The sequence below is a fragment of the Melopsittacus undulatus genome, chromosome 2 (genome assembly GCF_012275295.1).
Source record: "Melopsittacus undulatus isolate bMelUnd1 chromosome 2, bMelUnd1.mat.Z, whole genome shotgun sequence".
Lineage (NCBI taxonomy): Eukaryota > Metazoa > Chordata > Aves > Psittaciformes > Psittaculidae > Melopsittacus > Melopsittacus undulatus.
In genome coordinates, this window is record NC_047528.1 from 22,355,734 (window position 1) to 22,370,405 (window position 14,672).

At 42.4% G+C, this 14,672-nt stretch overlaps 1 protein-coding gene across 4 annotated transcripts in view; it reads right to left on the reverse strand.

Moving 5' to 3' along the window:
* STARD13 (StAR related lipid transfer domain containing 13) overlaps positions 1 to 14,672 on the reverse strand; it is a 253,710-nt gene that overhangs the window by 73,404 nt on the left and 165,634 nt on the right. The window contains exon 1 of one of the 4 annotated variants that reach the window (XM_031047741.2): positions 6,998 to 7,017. The exons of the other annotated variants lie outside the window; for them this stretch is intronic. The gene's annotated coding sequence lies outside the window, so the exon portion shown is untranslated. Of the gene's footprint in view, positions 1 to 6,997; positions 7,018 to 14,672 lie in introns of those variants that run through there. 4 annotated transcript variants of the gene reach the window in all.

Here is a 14,672-nt window from a genome sequence, read left to right on the forward strand (position 1 = left end):
TCATTAAATTATTTCATAGCTCACTACCAGAGCCTTTCAGTACAAATGTAGGTTGCTGGTACAGGCGGCTGCTTTCACTGCAGCTAAATAGAGCCCAGGTTTCCCAGCAATGTTCACAATTCCTTGCCCCTTTTTGAAAAAGCTATGGTCAATACCCCTTGGTCATAAGGTACCACCTCATGGCTCCCTAAATTTCTGCTCATGTATTATCTGTGTGCTTAGCCACCTGGAGCTGCCAGATACTGTCCTAACTTGGATGCCATAGCAACCAGGGCTGAGGAATTAAGGCGGAACTATAGCTGTCTATTGAATTTGCTCTGGAGGCTCGAGTGGGCAATAGAAATGTAATATAAATAAATAAAATGAAGCGTGAGGGTGTTTGACTGCTGCCTTAAAGGTCTGCCAACATGCTCATTATCAGTACCAGGCTTTTAAGACTATTTTCTGAAAGACGTTTTTCAAACAATTTTTTAAAATTAACTGGTTTAGCTTGTTCAGCATTCCAGTGGAGAATCCTACTGAGATCTGGGTCAGCCTCTTCTAATTTTCAATTTAGCAAAAAAAAGTGAAGTTTAACTCATTACAACACTGAAATGTCTTATGCAATCTGAAATGTTTTTGTAACGACAAACTTGTGATGTTTTTACAAAGAACTGAGAATATAGGATGGTATTGTCAGTTATGTATAAGCAATAACAGTCCAAACAAAACATCATCTTCATTCTTCATTGTGTAAAGAGATGAAAAGACTGACTGTTATGTGTGATTACCTCTTCCATTTATTTGGATGTATACATTAGACATGTTCCTACAGTACTATGGAGATTTAATGCATTATGTATGTGCTAAATATTAACATGCATCTATATTTTTAATTCAGTGGCTCACAAGCACTAGAGAGGTACACATCCTTGCATCTATACTGATCACATTCACTCCTGATCATCTGTGTGTGTTTTCCTTCAAACCAAATTCATGTATCAGAATTACCCAAGTAGGTTATTAGCCACTGGTGGAGGGATGTGACAAATTATCATCTCCTGAACAAACAATTTTCTGTGTCCTTCTTCTGTGACAAACAGGGGCCCATGCACTGCTCTAGGTGTACCAGCTGTGATGCATAGACACGAGAGGTGCAGCAAGAAGGAGTAATGCCTGGATGCTATGCTATGCTCTGCTGTGCTGGAAAAGAAGATGAAGAGGTGCTTTTTAAACATAGGGTCTGCGGGGCAGGTATGGGGTCCCCATGGGCACAGGCAGCACAAGGTAGGTGCAAGTACCAAATATTTCCTCAAAACTAAGCCAGGTGGGATTGTGTTGACTTTCTTGACCATGCTGACTGATGTAAAGTTGACTTTCCAACTGTATATCAGTGCTCACGGCTGGCAAAGGTCTCCATTCATGGCTGACAACCCCATTCAAAGCCTGAATAACAAATGCTAAAGCAAATATTATTCCCATGTGCCCAAAGCCACACCCAAATGGAAAGGCCATCTAATACAGAATACGTAAGTCCAGCCTTCACTTCTCCTAGCAGTGCTCCATGAAGATGCTACAGCCACCACCCCTTCTGCAGGACCACTGGTTCCCAGTCACCTTCTGCTCAAATTGTTGACTGTATTGGCAGATTTCAAGAACTGAGAGAGACCTAAACAGTGTTTTCTCACGAATTTCCTTCTCATTTGTAATTCAGGAACTCAACTGCACCTTTAAAAGACAGCTACCAATATTTTTATTTTCAGTTTGCCAATGACACCAAGCTGTGTGGTTCAGTTGATACACTGGAGGGAAGGAATGCCATCCAGAGGGACCTTGACACACTTGTGAGGTGGGCTGAGGCCAACCTCATGAAGTTTAACCATGACAAGTGCAAGGTCCTACACTTGGGTCAGAGCAATCCCAGGCACAACTACAGGTTGTGTTGAGAAGAGATACAGAGCAGTCCTGTGGAGAAGGACTTCGGGATGTTGGTTGATGAGAAAATGAACATGAGCTGGCTGCAGTGTGAGCTCATGGCTCAGAAAGCCAACCGTATTCTGGGCTGCATCAAAAGGAGCATGACCAGCAGGTTGAAGGAGGTGATCCTGCTGCTCTACTCTGCTCTTGTGAGACCTCACTTGGAGTATTGTGTGCAGTTCTGGTGTCCTCAACATAAAAAGGACATGGAACTGATGGAACAAGTCCAGAGGAGGGCCACGAGGATGATCAGGGGACTGGAGCACCTCCCATATGAAGACAGGCTGAGAAAGTTGGGGCTGTTCAGCCTGGAAAAGAGAAGGCTGCATGGAGACCTCATAGCAGCCTTCCAGTATCTGAAGGGGGTCTATAAGGATGTTGGGAAGGGACTCTCCATTAGGGACTGTAGTGATAGGACAAGGGGTAATGGGTTCAAACTTAAACAGGGGAAGTTTAGATTGTATATAGGGAAGAAATTCTTTATTGTGAGGGTGGTGAAGCACTGGAATGGGTTGCCCAGGGAGGTTGTGAATGCTCCATCCCTGGCAGTGTTCAAGGCCAGGTTGGACAGAGCCTTGGGTGACATGGTTTAGTGTGAGGTGTCCCTGTCCACGGCAAGGGGGGTTGGAACTAGATGATCTTAAGGTCTTTTCCAACCCTAACTATTCTATAATTCTATGATTTTTACCTGTAGGTGGAAGACCATTTCCACAAAAGTCCCCTCAATCAATCCTTTCCTTTTGTCTATAATGTCCACAGATTTAATAGGAGCTTTTACGTGACACAGGATGATTACGTTTTACTGAGTCTTCTTGCCTTCAAAAGCATCAATAAATCAACAAACCAGAGGTAATTAAAGAACAAAACAATGCTAAGGGCTGGATTTAAGTATGCAAACCCCAGAACGTTCAGGACTCAACCTCAGCCCAGCCTGTCTGTCCCTCTGTGCAAAAATGTTCTCCAAACAGCAAGTGAGCTCAGCTTGTCTGGATGTGTTTGGTGGACGAAAACTGAGCTTAATGTAGCTCCCCTGGCTTTTATCTGCTTAAATCAGCATCCTATTATTATTTCAATTTACAATCACTTAATTAAAGCAATATCCTAGCCAAAAAAAAATTGCCTGGGTGGCCTGACTATTATATCCCCATATTTTTTAAGTAGTGACCTTTCTGCTGAGTTCAAGAAACCATGCTTGATCACTAGATCTGGGTGGGAGTTTTGCTTGTGAGGATTATGAGTACATTACAAGCAAAGCTTACTTGATTTATGCATAATTTTTCACTGAAGGTACAAAACAAGTAGCCATTAACTTAATGCTGCTTAATGCTGAAGGCTTTAAAGGGTCACATGAAGTCATATTTGTTATGAGACAGCAAAAACTCATGATTCTAGGTCAAGGTTATAAATTAATAAGTATATCACTTACGCATTGCATTCAGTTGGCCCCTACTCCAAACTCATTTAGTACATTACAGCTTTGCTGTTGCTGTATGTCCTATGCAGACATTCAGTGGGAGGTTTCATAATGTTCCACAGCCTACAGAGCTCCCTTTTCTTTTTTTTTAACTATTTTTTGTTTTTAACAGTATCTGATAAGAAAACGGGAGGCAGCTGTAGCTCTGTCACCCAGCTTATGTTTGCCATATACTATATCACAAAGTACAAAAGGACAACAGTCATTAACACTGGGATAATGTGCAATGCGTGTAAAAGAGATTCTAAGATATTTTACCTCTAAGAGGTAGTGCACACAGGAAGGCACACTTGTGGTGATTACATGAAGGATGTTTCCAGATAATGAAGAGACTTAAAAGGTGACTAACAGAAATGTAGAGACTGTGCAGGCAGTAACTGAAATGACTGGAGCCTGAGCACAACATTTTACTAATTCTTACAGAAGAGTAAGGGTTGGCGGCTGGTAGACCCCACACCTACTCCAAACCATCAAGAGAATGCAGTCCTGTTGGGCAAAAAAACTGTTTTGCATCAGCTTAGACCACTCTTTCTTCCTCCTGCCAAATGCAAGATTAAAGGAAGACACTGGACTTACACTGGGCCTGTTTACCAGCACTATCTCATTAAGAACTCTCTCAGGGTTCTTAAGAGCCCTTCATGGGGAAGACAGTCCCCCTCAAGGACCACATTATAAAGGCAGATCTTCTATAAAAGTCACCAGGGCACTAGATTTTCTCTGTGTCCTAGGACAGCGCAGTGGCATACCCAAGGAAAAGAACTGGTACCATCACCTGAAACCCATAGCACTACCCACTGCCCTCTTCAATCAGATCCACCAAAAAGGCTTGAATTCAATTCATCAAGAGCTAAACTGGATACTCCTCTGGGAAAGTCTCAGCAAGAAAACATTCCGTGGGAGGATAACCAAAACACAAGGTGGCTGAAAAGGAAGACAAAATTAAGAAAGTAGAAAAGGTTACAACTAACCTGAATTCCCATAAACTTACAAATCAGAGGTCAACACATGCATAACAAAGAGATGTCTGACAGCCAGCCATAAGCACATCCTCCACAGACAGACAGAAAATGAGTGTGCATCGAGACAGCATGATGAGCAATGAAGCCAAATGACCTGAGCAGGCTGAATGACACTGCAGGGCAATAATACAGGATGCTGTTCAGAAGGAAGGTGGTGCTGGGTTTATCCTTGGGATATTATTTAAACACAGTGCTTAACAGCTCCTACTAATTTGATAAATATACTTGATAAATTTGTGAAGCTTCCTTGACAGTTGGGGTAAAGCAGAAGATCTTTCTTTCTTTCACACTCCGCCAATGAAGAATGTCTTGATTATACCAAGCAGTTATGCCTGGGAAATTGGATGTGATGGGTGAGACAAAATACTCTTACCTTTCCCTGAGTTTATTATGTGACCCTGTGTTGGACAACTGTATTGGACCATTACAGTATTGTAAGCATTAGTAAAGGACCCTGTGAAGAGATTGAAGAGGACAAAATGAACTAGTATTGTCAACTGAAAAATCCATTTTCTCCTCAATTTTTGTTAAACCTCAACGCAGTGTACTGAACAGGAAACATATCTCTCCACTCTTGTTTCATCATATGGAAAATGTTGGCACTCATTCCCTGCAACGTGAAAGGAAATGTCTGTAGATATGCCTGGTAGACAACAAGCAATTATCACGAAGTGATGTGAGACTAATTGATTTGAAGGCAAACACCTTGATGGACAAGCAAGCAGAACACACTTAAAAATAAGAGTTAAGGCAAAGGAAAGACACTGATGTACAGTATATCCCTGTTGTCTCTCTTATGCTTGACAAGCTCTTTATTCCTTACAAATAAAGAAACACCGGGAATTGTGACTATTTTAGCAACAAACGTCAGAAGAAAACTGTATCAACATTCTAGCGTACAGACCTCTTGTGCCAAAGTGGGATGAGCTATTCCAGCAAGCCTTGCACACTGAAAGCAGATTTTTCCTCTTTCACAAATTCTTTCCTCCCTCTTCAATAACAGTGCCTACCAATATCAGCCAAATTACCAGCAGGCTCCAGAGACCTGTACCCATTTCTGTCCGTTCCCCTTCAGACCTCTGCAAATCATCATTTCCAAAATGTGACTGATGCTACTGGAAACAGAACCCGCATCTTTCAGCTCACTGAGACCCAGAAAGAAGAAGCAAACTTCTGGCTGTGTGTAGTAGCAAAAGCAGTGGCAGGACATACTGGGCTGCCCAGCAGACTCTGGCTCCCTACAAAGGTGCCAACAACCCTAACCAGAACAGGATGTCGGGATAATGCAAAGAATCCACTTTGTTTTCCCCAGTTGTCCCTGCCATCAGTCACCGTGCCCCCTCCCCCTAAGTAAATGAAATCAATCAGCAGGGATTTCTGTAAAATACATAAAACAGTCATCTTCCAGACTCTACCAGAAGATAAATGGTTCCAGACATTGGACTGCAGCCATTTTCCCACACATGCTACAGTGTTTTGTCATCCATATTGGGCCATAATAATGAGTGGGGTTTGGTTGTTGGTTTTGTTGGTTTTTTTTTTTCCTCAGTCAGCAGCCAATGCTTCTGCTTCTAACTCATACATCAAAACCACTGCAACAAGAGTAATTTTTTTGTACAGTTTGTAATAGAACAGCTTCATTCCCAATAATACAGTCTGGGGTCTTGTACAGAACTTTGACACTTTTCTGCTACAGCTCCCAGCTGGAGCTTCACTAACGTTTTTGTTATTAAAGCACATCACCCAAATATGAGCCACTGAACTGAAACAAGCATGAAATTGTGAGCACTGCAAACCTTATCTCAGAACCTGCTAATAAGAAATAATAGGATTGCTTACAGTATCTCACACAGCCTGTTGTGCTAGTTTCAAAGAAGGATACAAATCCATGACAAAAGATACAACATAATGTGAGTTTACAATTAATGGTAACATATTTTAAAGCAAGCCCGTAATAATCTGTTAACATAAAACACACTTTGGAAAGAACCATGGGGCTTTTTCATTATTAAGAAATGTGCAACCAAATTCTACCCTTAATTAAATCAGGAGTAATTTTATTAAGTGCAGTAGACTCAAACCTGACTTACATCAGTGTAAGTGAGGGTAGGATCTAGCCCCAGGGTGTTTATACACTGTAGTTCCAGTTAGTTTAGATCTATTTGGGTGGGAACTCCTTTCCCCTTTCCAGAAAAAATATTCTTGCCTACCCTTTTTCACCTCACAACTGGGGCCAAAGCAGCCTTTTCTTCTAATATTTTTCAGAAAGTTTATGAACAAATCTTACCCTCCACAGGACATGACCTTATTAAACAAAACCACCCTCTGAAGTGATGGACACCAGCAGTTTTAAAGTTAGTTTCCAAGTTTTCAAACAAACCATCTCAAACAGATAAGCTTATTTACATCTCAAAAATAAATAAAAAACTTCAAGTAAAAGCTGTTTTATAAAGGAGCTATTTATGCCTGTTTTCAAAGCTGAAAAGCCCTTCCAAACAGTATACTATCTGCTGTATTTAAATATCCCTGCTACAGTACAGAAACTTACTGTCCACAGATATCCTTGGGCTTCACTGTACCTCTGAACCAAAATCACTTTCTTCTGTACTTCATTTTCTGCCCTCCTGAAATCGGATTCCCAGTTCCTGACAGATGGCTCCTCTGTCACCGAGCGCTGCTTCTGCCTCCTTATCGCTGCCAGCTAACACTTCCACAATGCTTAGCTGTTGTCTGCGGAGCTGTGCTCTACATCATTTCTACTCTGATCAATGCTCCGCTTGGTTTTAGGTTGGTTTCTAGTCCCGCCTCCTGCTCTTGAAGAAATGAAAACTCACAGCTGGATTTTCTATAAATCATCCCTTTTAACAGTGGCTGAGCAAGTATGGCAAATACTACAGCTAAGACCTGCTGCTCTATTTGAAACTTCAAAAACAATTCTTCATCTTAATGATGCACACATGGAAGTTAATCATGTACTAAAATCAGTAATACTGAAAAAATAGTGGCCAGATAATTGTGACCTTCAGGGCTTAGAAGTTGATTAATGGAATACAAAACTCCTCTCTGTTCCAGAAGGGGAATATGGTAAAACATACTGCCTCAGTGAACTGCTTTATATAGTGTTTTGCTTTCCATGGGAGCTTGCCATTCTTACAAAGATAAATGTAAATTTTCAATACAGATCTTTTTGAGAGGCTAACCCAGCATACACCGTGTTTAGGCTAGCAGCCCTAAGCTTGAAAGAACCTTTACCATCACAGCAGTTCTTTTGAAGTGTGGGCAGGAAATACTTTTATTTCTGCACAGCACTAAGTGCACTACATAGCGCTGAACTCATTATCATGTTTAACAAAGCGTGGAGTATAAAAGCAAGGTGGTACCATAAAACCAGTGCTACAAACTTTGCTCCCATGAGCAGAGCAAAACAGCTGCATTTCTGTAAACTGTAAATTGTTTTAATCCTCCACCCTCCAGATCTTCTTAAGAGACTGTGCTGTGGAAATTAAAAATGACTGGGCAGATCTGGATACAGTCTGAATGGGCTGTAAAACCCTGGGACTGTTGGGTTATTCTATTGTCAGACACAAATCCCAGCTGAAAGTGTCGGCAGGGTGAAACCAGCTCTTTCCTCACTAACCGCTCATATTGTCCTGGTGGTACACAGGGTCCCCTGACCACTGCCCACACTGAAAAGCAGCTGAGCTGCTGCCACAGGCTCGATGAAGGCCCCCTCGAGTTTCACCTCCACCAGCAGCTGAGGGAATGGGGCAAGAGCAACATGTATGGAAGCAGCTTTTCCCCAGGTGTGCCACTTGGCTCCCAGCAAGCAGGGACCCAGGGCTTCCCCGGCAAGCTGCTAGAGCAGGAATACCGTGTCACCAGCCTTGTATGAGTGCATCTCATCCCTTTTTGAGTCTCTTCCACTCAGCCCTAATGCATTCCAAAATCCTAGTGGAAAGCCACCAAAAAAAGCACTTCTGTCTACTTACACCAACTCTCTAACCACTTCATTACATGTCCCACAGTTCTCCCAAGCTCATTTTTTCCACATGATAGATGACTTCACGGGCTTCTGTCAGATCCCATTTAACTCTCTTTTTTTTTCTAAGCTGAAGAATCTTCATGCTGGGGCTGGTCAACCTTGCTTCCAGTCCCTGTATATATTACTGCTCCCATAAGTGATGCAATTAGCCCTTTAGTTCATATGGTAGAAGCTGATGTTACAGCACCTGAGTTCAAGCCTTGCTCTCAGTCTGTGACTGCTTTTTGTTGAAATGAGAAAATATTCTCATTTTCTTTGCTTACAGTTGTGCAGACATTGTGAGGACAGTCAGTTGTTAGCTTGCAGTCCAACAGCTCTCCACAACCACCCCATGAGTGCTCTCAAGAATTTGCACACAAGAATTTGAGAACAACTATGCCAGATTAATTTCCAAATGGTTAGTAGCCAGGCAGCCTAGCAGAAAGTGGTATGGATTAAGTAGCCAGGAACGGTCTGACCTAAGGGCAGCACCGCTCTGATGCAGTTACTACTCTCTTAACCAGCAGCTGTAAGACATGGGTCCTGGGCCTCTGTCCAAGCAGCTGTGAGTCAGATTTGAAGTGCTGCAATGACAGTGCTCTCCCATGGATGCACTGGCTGATCAGTGCCAGTAACTTGATGATGGAGAGTGAAACAAGCAGGGGAGGAGCACCATCCCTGTGCCCAATCCAAATATGTAACAGCAAATGCAATGAAACTGCTTTCCAGGTGCTGCTGTACATTCAATAATTATTAGCTGTCAAAAAACACGTGACTGATTAAAATTACTTGCTTGACCTTTAAAATGTACTGGAAAAATCCATAAATGAGACCAATCAGTAGTACATAACCATTTGAATAAAAACAGAATTTTGAATTTTTAGCAAAGGCTGTTAAAAGGTGATTAAAGGCTCAGCACCACAATGTGACATGTGCTGGATGGAGCATTTTGTCTACTGCCTGGAGTAATGTTTATGGCACACAGGGCAAGATTTGCTCTTTCTCTGCCCTGAGAATTTTGACCATCACCTGGATAATAAGATAAAAAGCCTGCTGCAGGTGAAAAGAAATGTATTTTCTCTACATCGTCATCCATGTGCTTTGGGTCCAGACAGTGCTCTTTGTTCCTTGGGGATGAATGGGAAGATCTGCTCCCACCACTAATGCGTGTTCAGTTTACAGGCTCCAAATAGAGTAAATCTAGAGTAAAGCAGCAAAATATGGTGGCATAGATGGTGGTTTATCAGGACTGTTTTTCTCTGCAAATCTCCTTTTCGGCCACAATTTTTGCTAATTGTGGACACAGCCTTATAATAGCCCAGTATGGCTGAACACAAGACAGCCATTGAATGAGCTCAGCTCCTGGAAGTCAGATCATCTGCACTGCTGGTTCTCTTGCTGGCTCTGTTTTGGACTACTCCTACCAACCAACCTTCTCCTAAGCACTGTGAACATGAGTCAGTCTATGTTCCCTGTCTGTGGGATCCCTGATCCTTCCTTGTTTGGTAGTACAGATGTCATCTCAGGGATGAAGGACATTAGACTAGTTTTTTCTGTCACTGTCAGGCAGATGCTGTAGCCTTCACTGGTCTCTCACCTGTAGAAAGCTGAGATCTGCTGAGACTGGATACCATAAAAAAAATCAGACACTTCTTCCCGAACCATGGCTCCACAAGTCAGATTCCTATTTAGCCCCATTACCATTTCAATAGATACTGGAAAATGTCATATAAAGTGAAAGACTTGGAGACCTACTGATTGAATTGGGAGAATTACCCTCCTGCCCAGTTCAACAGGCAAGAATGCTCTGCTGGGGAAGGCTCTGGGTACCACACAGATCTTCACTTGGGCCTTCTGACCTGTAGCCTCTCCCCCTGCTGACAGCTGGGGAACCACCAGAAGAAACATTTTGGTGGGTGAACTTGTGTCAGAAGAAGACCTTTCACCTTGATGTAAAGTGTTGCTTTGCAAGGAGCCAGGACTCCATCCAAGGACCTTCAGTGATCACAGACCCTGTGACGAAACTATGGCAGAGGGAGCCACCACAGAGCTCCATGTGAAAGTTCTGGTGAAAGTCTGCCCTGCCTTGTCCTTAAAAAAGCTCATAAAATCACATGGCCCTGGGGTAATTCAGGTTGGAAAGAACATCAGCAAGTCTTGAGTCCAGCAGTCCCCTTGTTTTCCTGACCTTGCTGAAACTCCAAGTTCAGAAATAGTTTTAGTACCCCAAAACTGCAATGGGGAGGAAGAAGGAAGAATAAATTACTTGTCATTGTTCCCCAGCGACTTGTAAATAGTAAAGCTTGGCCTTCTCCATGCAACCAGGATGGCAATACCTGCTTACCCCTGGAGTCTTTTTGGAAGTTGAATAAATCAATACGTTGAGCCTTCTACCATGAGGCTGCCAGGGGAGAAGTGTTAATAGTTTAAAGGCACTTTGTCTGCAGTAGTGTATTTGCTTATAATGAGGTAAATAGGATCATTAAACCCCTCGTATTTCTCACCTTAACACTCAAAAATACTCAAGAACACATTATTTCTTCTTGTTGTCAGATATTTTGATTCAGAGTTTCTCTAAAGATAAGCACTCATGTTTCCCTCCATCTCTTCCCCACCAGTGCTTTGCAACCTTCCTCCTCTGATGGTCAGGACCTCCATTTTCAGCGAAACTTCTTCACTGCTGGGCTACATGGCCCTACAGCTCAAAGGCTTTTTCCCTGTCCAGTTGCATGCAACGACAGCAGCCTTGTCTTGGAGATTAAACACAACCCTGTTTCAGTCTCCTTTGATAAAACAAGCCATTTCCCCTCTAACAGCTTCTCTGAATCCACTGATGCAAGTTGAGTGAGGGGCTGGATCATGAGGAACGAGAACGAAGTGCAGCATTGCAGATGGGGCCCCATGGGGCCACATACTCACTTCTGCTGTGGAAATACATTGCCAGATAAAGCCAACAGCCAGGCCATGTTTCAGGAGCAACTTGCAATTATTCTCCAGTCTGCAAACACATTCAAGCCTTTGATCTCCTCCATCACTCCCAACTGCCTGCCTTTCAGATTATGCCAGCATTTCCTGCTGCTATCCCCTAATCATGCTACCATGGCACTGATAACCACTGTATGGCTGCAAGCCAAACAGCCTGCAAAGGAAGGGCACATGGAGCCAAGTGCACCAACACTTGCCGCTTCCCTTTCATTCCATTTTATTATTGTATGTCCTGCACTAACCTAGCAGATTCTTGAGGATTATGGGAGGCAAAGGTTTTATTTTGTGCTACCAGGAACAGGTGAACCCTGTCTTCAGGTTTCCCCCTAAAAACACATTCATATTTTTTCCTGATCATTATGAGATTCTGAAAAGTTACAGAGATGAGGGAATATAAAGTGCTGCTTAATGCAGATACGCTTTCAGCAAAAAAACAAGGGGAAAGGGAAAATAATATTCAGGTTATTACCATTTGAAACTCTGCATCAAAATGGATATTTCAATGCAAAATCAAAATAAAAAAGTGATTTGCAAACTTCTCATCTAAAGCAGATAACTGCAATGATAATATGTTGAGTGGGGATTCTTTCCTGGGCAGTTTTCATGTGGTAGATGCTCTTCCCTAAGATTACTATTTCCCAAACAGATCCTGAACTATTTCTCATTCATTTACTACCACAGTGGTTATGTCAAGTAGGACAGTTGCACTATCTCCTCCTGATGAGAAAGCCATACATGTTTGCATTTTAATACAAAACACATTATTTGAAGGATCAAAATATTTATTACCTAACTTATTCTTCCGGAAAACCTCTCTCATTTATACTTGGTACTCATTTAGCTTTTTTAAATCTTTCTCCTTTGGCAAATCTCTGGAGTTTACATGGCATATCTCTGTGTCACATGTGTTGTCTTTAACTGCCAATATAAATGTTTTCCAACTCTAAACTCTACAGCTTGAGTCTCATGACAGTCAAGCAATGCCTCTCTGCTTTACTGATCATGACACTGAAAGACTGCTGGTCTACCCTCTTGCCTTACTGCAAAGCAGGGGCTCCCAGAGCCCAGTCCAACGCAGTTCACTTTGGCTTGATCGAACCAGGTGATAAATCTGATCCTGATTCCCAACACTCTGCAGCAAGCTCTGATGCTCAGCAGTTTTCCCTTCTCAGTGGTGCCCTGGTTGATACAGCGGCATCTCCTCCTTGCCTCTCTGCTTCTGCAGGCTGGGACCTGGGAAAGCATGGGCATAAGTTCCCACTAAGGCCATCCTATGGGACAAAGCATCTCCAGAGACCTAAAAATGGCACTTACTGCACTTCAGTGACAGGAGCCCTGTTTAACAGGAGGTTCAGTTTGTGCATGGAAAAGGCATGGTATTGTATCAGTTTGTTCAAATGCCTCAAAGAACTCAGGAATTAAAATTCAAACTTTTTAAAAAATTATATTACAATGTGAATCACTGGCTTGCTTCAAGGAAGGAAAAAAAAATGGTTTTGGCAAAAAGTTAACTGGGTGTCCTGAAAATCAGTAATTAAAACCACCACTAACAGACAATAATCATCTGGAGTGCTAATTTCCTTCTGTACATAAAAGTCTTCAAAAGGACAGAGCAAGAGCAAAAAGTTCAGCATCAGCATTTGCCTCAAGACTCAACAAAGCCAGGGGCTGGCTCAGGATCCCTCCTGCTAGGCAGCAAGCTGCAACGAAAAGCTGGATTGCTGATGCTATATGCCTGCACTGTTTAAAATTACCTCAGTCACAAGCAAACCTGAAATGTCATCCTGAAGGACACTGTCGCCATCACTATCATTGCCCATGCATGGGTCAGGGAGATGTGCTGCCACCCTGGACAGAAAATGCAGCAGCTATTTGCTGTGCAACAACACAAGACCAGAAGCAAAGAATACAGCTCCCAAATTAAACAGCGAGATTAATTTCTGCCAACTGGATGTAATTACTCCTCTTGTGAAAGACCTGTGGAACACTTCATGGTTTCAAGTACTAATACCTATGGAAACAGCATTCCCCAAATACCCAGCCAAGTTCTAGCTTACTGTTGGACTGGGGAACAGTAAATGGCCAAGAACACATCCTGTAGTGCCTAAAGCTTCAAGGGCCTCTTTCCAAATACTACTCTGGATGGACTGCTGAAGTTTATGAAATCAGGTAGGAACGCTGGCCAGAGTGAAATTTCTTCCATCTCAGTACTTAACACACTGTACTGAAGCCATAGGTATAGATTTTCCACTATCATATCTGTATGGCAGGTCTTAAGTATTTTGGGTAGTTAATCTGACAAGACTACTGTATTCCCAAACACCCTTTTTATGAGCAGACAGGATCTGAGACTACATAGAATATATCAAGGTAAACGCAGCAGGATATATGGCGTCTCAAAGTTGACATGCTTCAAATATTAATCTTTTTAAGGTCTGACCAAAATACTTTTCCAGGTCAGAAATAAGAAGTAGCATCTAAATGCAAAGATGTATTAAGTATGGCCAGAACACTCCCAACATCCAAAAGCCTCTTCATAGAAAGTGTGTTGAGTGAAGTATGCCAGGCCTTAAACACCCTATGGCAACTCAGCTCTTACATTTATATGCAAAGATTATGAAAACAGACAAGCAGAGCCCTCCACAAAGCCGTTTTCTGTTGCAAGTTTTTTACTGGCTATAGTAGTGCAGCCTGGAGCCTGGGAGGAAACAAGTGTCCCAGCAACTCCTCTTTCATTTCTACCAAAAAATAAGTTTCCACAGTACATCCATATAACTAAGGCCTCTGGCTTCCCGCTATGAAACAAACTCCAAACAACACTAGAATGCTTACCTCACCCCTTGAAAAGTATCATGAATTTCCCAGAGATTTTAAGGTGGGATCCATCAAAATAAAGAAAGGTACTTCTTATCAGAGGAGAAGATTGTGTCTAAGCAACAGGGAAAGGCAAAGTTCTTCTGCATAGCCCTGCCTGAAATATCAGCAGAAAAAAAAATGCTTACATGCTGACAATTTATCTGAGGAACTGCTCTGGAGCTTAACAGGCCATAATCAAGACATCAGAGGTTTATTTTGAACAAGCACTTAGGGGAATGGGCATGAATTCTCAGTGTTAGTGGTGCCAGTCAGTGTGTGATTTGCTCACCTTCACACTGGCTGATGAGGAAGCAAAGACGTCTGGTTTGTGACTATTTCACACCACAAAATTCCTTTTTTA